This window comes from Chiloscyllium plagiosum, chromosome 7 (genome assembly GCF_004010195.1).
Source record: "Chiloscyllium plagiosum isolate BGI_BamShark_2017 chromosome 7, ASM401019v2, whole genome shotgun sequence".
In the NCBI taxonomy this organism is placed as follows: Eukaryota; Metazoa; Chordata; class Chondrichthyes; order Orectolobiformes; family Hemiscylliidae; genus Chiloscyllium; species Chiloscyllium plagiosum.
In genome coordinates, this window is record NC_057716.1 from 33,781,437 (window position 1) to 33,787,984 (window position 6,548).

The 6,548-nt window shown below is 43.9% G+C and overlaps 1 protein-coding gene across 4 annotated transcripts in view; it reads right to left on the reverse strand.

Moving 5' to 3' along the window:
• The window catches only part of LOC122551460 (sentrin-specific protease 2-like), a 425,299-nt gene that overhangs the window by 38,775 nt on the left and 379,976 nt on the right, over positions 1–6,548 (reverse strand). The gene's annotated exons all lie outside the window — the stretch shown is intronic.

The following is a 6,548-nucleotide window of genomic DNA, read 5'->3' on the forward strand; positions in this document are numbered from 1 at the left end:
GAAGCGGCAGGGACTGACCACTATAAACACCGGAGGAAACATCAAAGAAGCGCTTCGCAGGAGGCTCCCAAGCACTGATGATGTCGCCTAGCCAGGGGACGAAACATTTGCAACAAAAACTTCCAGCTCGGCGAACAGAACCACAATAACATCTTTGTTTAGAAGGGAAGGAGGCAGAATTCAGGAAACTATAGGCTGCTTAGCCACCCTCGGTCATTGGTAAGATTTCAGAGTTCATTATTAAAAATGAAATTGCATCATACTCGAAAATATAGCTGAGTCAGAAAAGCTTCATCAAGGGGAGGTCATACCTTACAAGTCTGATAGAATTTTTTGAGGTAACAAGCAAATTAGACTAGGGAGAGCCAGTGGACATAATCTATTTGGATTTCCAGAAGGCCTTTCTGGTGCCACACAGGAGATTGCCGAACAAAATAAAAGCCCCTGGTGTTAGGGGCAAGGCAATCGCATGATTAGAAGACTGGCAGACTGACAAAAGATAGAAAGTGGAGATAAAGGGGCCTTTTTCAGAATGGCAACCAATGACTAGTGGAGTTTTGCAGGGGTCAGTGTTGGGACCACCACTTTTCACATTATACATTAATGATCTGGACAAAGTAACTGAGGGTATCTTTGCTAAGTTTATAGATGACACAAAGATAGGTGGGGGACAGGAAGTGTTGAGGACGTAGGAAGGCTGCAGAAGGGCTTGGATATTCAAGGCAAGTAGGCAAAAGTGGCATTTGGAATACAATGAGAGAAGGTGCGAAGTAATAGATTTTGGTTGGAAGATTAGAAGCGTGGACTATTTTCTAAAAGGGTAAAGGCTTCTGAAATCTGAAGCACAAAGGAATCTTGGGAGTCCTAGATCAGAATTCTCTTCAAGTTAACATGCAGGTTCACTTTTCGGTTAGGAAGGCAAATGCAATGTTGGCATTCGTTTCAAGATGGCAGGAAAACAAAAGCAGAGGTGTACTGTTGGGGCTGTATAAGGCCCATAATCTGACTGTATTTGGAACATCATGAGCAGTTTTGGGCCCTGTATCTAAGGAAGACTATGCTGGTCCTGGAGGCATCCTGAAGGGGTTGACAAGAATGATCCTAGGACACAGCCTCAAGATGAAGGGATGATCCTTTAGAACTGAGATGAGGAGGAATTTTTTTAGCCAGAGGGTGGTGACTCTCTGGAACTCATCATTGCAGAGGGCTGTGGAGGCCAAGCTTGAATGTATGGAAGACAAAAATAGTTAGGCTCTTAATTAGTTAATGGCTATGGGAGAAGGCAGAAGAATGAGGTTGAGAATGATACCAGCCACGATCAAATGGCGGAGTGAACTCGATTGGCTGAATAGCCAAACTCTGCTCCAATACCTTATGGTGTTCTGAAGGATGGTATATTGGACTCAAAATGTTAACTGTGTCTCTTTCCAGATGTTATTGATGCTGTTAGGTTGTGTCTCTTTGCAGGGGGTAGGGAGGACTGTGAACAGAGGAAGCAGGATGTGAACAGCGAGGAAAGGCAGGCTGTGAATAGTGTAGAATAGGTGGGCCAGTATTCACAAACAGGAAGGAGGGCTGTGAATAAAAGGGTAGGCTGTGAAAGACGAGGAAGGCTGTGAACGGCAGGGGAGACAGGTGTGAAAGTGGGCAGGCAGGTGGGAATGGGGAGGGAAGGGAAAGAGGGGGACAGCTGAGGGGGAAGGGGTGTGTGAGTAGTTGGAGGCGGCTGTGAACAGGGGAGGTGGGTGTGAATGGGAAATGGTGCTGTGAACAAGTCTCTTCCCCATAAAAAGCCTAGACATTGCCTGGAAAACAAGTGTGGTTCCAAGCACAAGTACTATTGTTGCACCTTCAATTGTGATTCATCTACTTCCCAGTTTCTAGGAAAAGAACTGCTACAGATCAGCAAACTGACAAATTCGCAACTGAACACTGACTCACTGAATTCCAAGTATTGCAAACTAATATTAACATTTTTGATTTTTTAAGAAACTCAAACTGTAACTTTCTTCCTTTCTTCTTCTGTTCCTTTCTACCTTGCATGTCTGTTTATGAAAAAAATAGCAAAGTGCAATCTTCCAGAGTTCTGAATTTGTTCCAATAAACCCGACCTTTGTTTATCATCCTTCAGAATTCTGCTGTGTGGTTTATTTCAAAGATTGAAATGAACAAAAAGGGTTTGGGGGAAATATGCTTCAGCCCACTTCAGTAAAAACAGGATTACAAGGAAAAACATTCCATCCAACAATACATTGCTGCCTTGAGTTTATAAGAGGTAAAGCAGAATAATCAGATCTGAGGAAGGGTCATTCAACCTGAAACATTAACTCTGATTTCTCTACACAGATGCTGCCAAACATACTGAGCTTTTCCAGCAATTTCTGTTTTTGTCTCTGATTTACAGCACCCGCAGTCCTTTCAGTTTTTATCATTTAAATTCACACCCATTCCTTCATCGTCCGTAGCACAGCCCCATTCACTTTTCTTCAGCAAATAACTTTGTGAATACTTCCTTTCATTTTTTTTCCCATCTGCATGCTATACCCATGAAACTTATTCCTCTCACCACAAATACTGATTGATCTGCTACGTTTCAACATTTTATGTTTTTGTTTCAGACTTCTTTCATTTTGTGCAATGAAAAATGTTACAACTTTTAAAATTTGTTCATGGGATGTGGACTAGGCCAGCATTTCTCACTAATTTCTAACTGCCCCCAACAAGGATCTGATGAGCAGACTTCATGAACAATTTAAACTAATTCGGCAGCAGGAGGGGATACAGACTGTTTGAAGAATAAGGGTACAGAGTCATACAGTAACACAATCAAGATTAGAGTAGTGCTGGAAATGCACAGCAAGTCAGGCAGCATCCGAGAAGCAGGAAAATTGTCAGTTCGGACACGAGCCCTTCATCAAGAATCATTGTTAATATGAGTCATTGTTAATGATTCCTGATGAAGGGCTCCTGCCCAAAATGTCGATTTTCCTGCTCCTCAGATACTGCCTGACCTGCTGTGCATTCCAGCACCATTCTAATTTTGACTCTAATCTCCAGCATCTGCAGTCCTCACATTTGCCTAGTAACACAATCAAGTCAGAGGCAGTGCATTGATTTTAAAGGGAGTAAGACAAGGCTGGATGAGCTTTACTTTAATGCCAGGAGTATCAAAGGTAAAATGTATGAGTCATTGTTAATGACTGACATGTAGAAGCGTGATACAGTAGTCATCACAATCCAGGAAATAGACAATATCTTCAAGCAAGACAGAGGAGGGGTTAAAAGAGGAGGACTCATTGCATAATTAGTGAAGGAGTGATTCGGTTTAGCTTAGCTGGCTAGATCATTGGAATACAGAGTGGTGTGATGCCAATAGCGTGGGTTCAATTCCCAATACCAGTCTGAGGTTACCATGAAGGACTCTCCTTCTCAACCTCTTCCCACCCCTGAGGTTTGGTAGCCTTCAGGTTAAATCACCATCAGTCACTTCTCTCTCTTATGAGAAAGCAGTCCCTATGGTCTGGTAAGACTATGGCAACACAACAAAAAGGTTAAGGAGTCAGTCACAGCAGTGAGGTGAGACATCTTGGAAGGGACATCAAATGAATCTTTGTTGGTCAAGCTTAGGAATAAAAAAGGGGCAGCCACATTGCTAAGTGCTTATTGTAGGCCCCGAGAGAATCAGTAGAAAATTGAGGAGCAGATTTGTGCACAATTTGCAGAGGTGTGTCAAAGCAATAACCAAAGGGTAATTACATTTTCAATTTTCCCAACATTAACTGGGATAGACAGTGTTAAGGACTTAGATGGATTGGATTTCATGAAATGTGTCCAGGAGAACTTTTCAGGCCAATACTGTAATTTAGATTATGTAACCAGCTAGTGCTGCGAGTTGGTTATAAGTGTGGGCTCAGGTGAATACTGGGCTTTAATGAAGAAGGCGAGCAAGGTAAAGGCAAGGTTCTTCTATCTTTCTTAGAATGAGAGCCAAGAGATGGCAGTCAGGGAAGTGGTGTGCTCCTCCTGCCAGATGTGGGAGATCAGGGAGCAGTCTAATGTCCCTCATGACAATGTCTGCAGGGAAATGTGACTGGCTGCAGCTTCTCGCAGACCGCATCGTTCAGTTGGAGTGACAGTTAGACACACAGAGGATCTCACAGGGGGAAGAGAGTATGACAGACACTAGTTACAGAGAGGTGGTCACACTGCAGGCTCAACCAGGTAGATGGGTGACCATCAGAAGGGGCAGGCAGGTTGTGCAGGAGTCTCCTGTGGCTATTCCACTCTCTAACATGTATACTGTTTTGGATATTGTTGGTCGGAATAACCTCTCAGGGGAGTATAACAGCAGCAGCCAGGCTTGTGGCACCACCACTGGCTCTGCTGTAGAGCAGGGTGGGGCAAAATCAGGCGCTTCTGTGATCACGTTCAAGACTCCAAGATGATGTATTGTCTCCCTGGAGCCAGGGTCAAGGTCATCTGAGAGGGTGCATGAAATTCTTAAGGAATTGTGCACATTGGTACCAATGACATAGGTAGAAAGAGGGATGAGATCCTGCTGAGTAAGTACAGGGAGTTAGGATAGAGGCTGAAAAGCAGAACCTCGAGGGTAGGAATCTTTGGGTTACTATCAGTGCCAAGTGCTTTTAAAAAAAGATAGGACAGATGAATGCGTGGCTAAGAAGCTGGTGCGGAGAGCAGGGTTTCAGATCCTTGGATCATTGGGACCTCTTCTGGGACAGGGGTGACCTGTACAAGAGGGACGTGTTGCATCTAATCTGGAGTAAAATCAATATCCTCACAGGGAGGGTTTAAACTAGAGTAGTAAGGGACTGGAAACCCGAGCAGCAGATCAGCAAGTGGAAGGATTGATGGGAAAGTAAATATAAAGACCAGTAAATCAGAAAGAAAGGACAGGCAGAGACAGATAAATGAACACAATGGTACAAGTGGGCTGAAGTGTGTTTATTTCAGTGCAAGGAGTATTATAGATAAGGGAAATGTGTTTAGAGCTTGGATCAATACATGGGACTATGACGTCGTGGCCATTACAGAGATTTGGTTGACAGAGGGACAGGACTGGCTGCTCAATGTTCCAGGGGTTCGTTGTTTTAGACAAGATAAAGGAAGATAAAAGAGCTGGAAGAGTTGCATTACTAATTAGGGAGAATTCACATCTGTATTCAAAGAGGAGATACTGAAGGGCTCATCCATGAGGCAATATGGGTGGACCTCAAAAGTAAAATGGATGCAATCACTCTTATAGGATTATACTATAGGCCCCGCCACAGCTGTTGAGGAACAAATATGTAAGTAAATTATGGAAAGATGCAATAAAAATAGAGTTATCATAGTGGGTGACTTTAACTTCTCAAATATTGACTGGGACTCCCCTACAGCAAGGGCTTAGATAGGGCAGTATTTATTAAGTGCATCCATGTGGGTTTCTCAAAACAGTATATGGATGGTCAACCGGCTATTGAGCTTGGCCAGGTGACTGACCTTTCAGTGGGAGAGCATTTTCGAAACAGGGATCACAAACTCCTTAGGTTTTAAGATAGCTATGAGAAAGGATAAGCGAGGACCTTGTGGAAAAATAGTAAACTGGGGGAGAGCAATTTATGTCAGTATTAGGCAGGAGCTAGGAAGTATTAATTGGGAGGAGTTGTTATCGGGCAAGTTGGCGAGGTCCCGGAGGACCAGTGAGCAGCTAATATTGCTAATCCATTCAAGAAGGGGAAAAAAGGATATCTAGGAAACTATCAATGAGTCTTACATTGGTGGTTGGGAAGCTCCTGGAGAAAATTCTTAGTGATGGGATTTATGTGCATTTGGAAAAGCATGACCAAAATAGGGTCAGTCAGCATGGCTTTGCACAGAGCAAGTCATGTTTTACCATCTTAATCGAATTTTTAGAGGAGGTAACAAAGGTGACTGATGAGGTAGAGCAGTGGATGTCATCTGCATGGATTTTAGTAAGGCTTTCGACAAAGTCCCTCATGGTAGGCTCATCCAGAAGGTTAGGATGCATGAGATTCACAGTGACTTGGCCACGTTGATTCAGAAATGGCTTGCTCATAGAAGACAGAGGGTAGTGGTAGAAGCATGTATTTCAGGCTGGAGGCCTGTGATTAGTAATGTTCTGCAGGAAACTGTACTGGGGCCTCTACTTGGATGAAAATACAGATGGGTGGGTTAGTAAATGTGGTAAAAACAATGACTGCAGATGCTGGAAACCAGATTCTGGATTAGTGGTGCTGGAAGAGCACAGCAGTTCAGGCAGCATCCGAGGAACAGTAAAATCGACGTTTCGGGCAAAAGCCCTTCATCAGGAATAAAGGCAGAGAGCCTGAAGCATGGAGAGATAAGCTAGAGGAGGATCGGGGTGGGAGAAAGTAGCATAGAGTACAATAGGTGAGTGGGGGAGGGGATGAAGGTGATAGGTCGGGGCGGGGACAGGGTGGAGTGGATAGGTGGAAAAGAAGATAGGCAGGTAGGACAAGTCCTGACAAGTCATGGGGACAGTGCTGAGCTGGAAGTTTGGAACT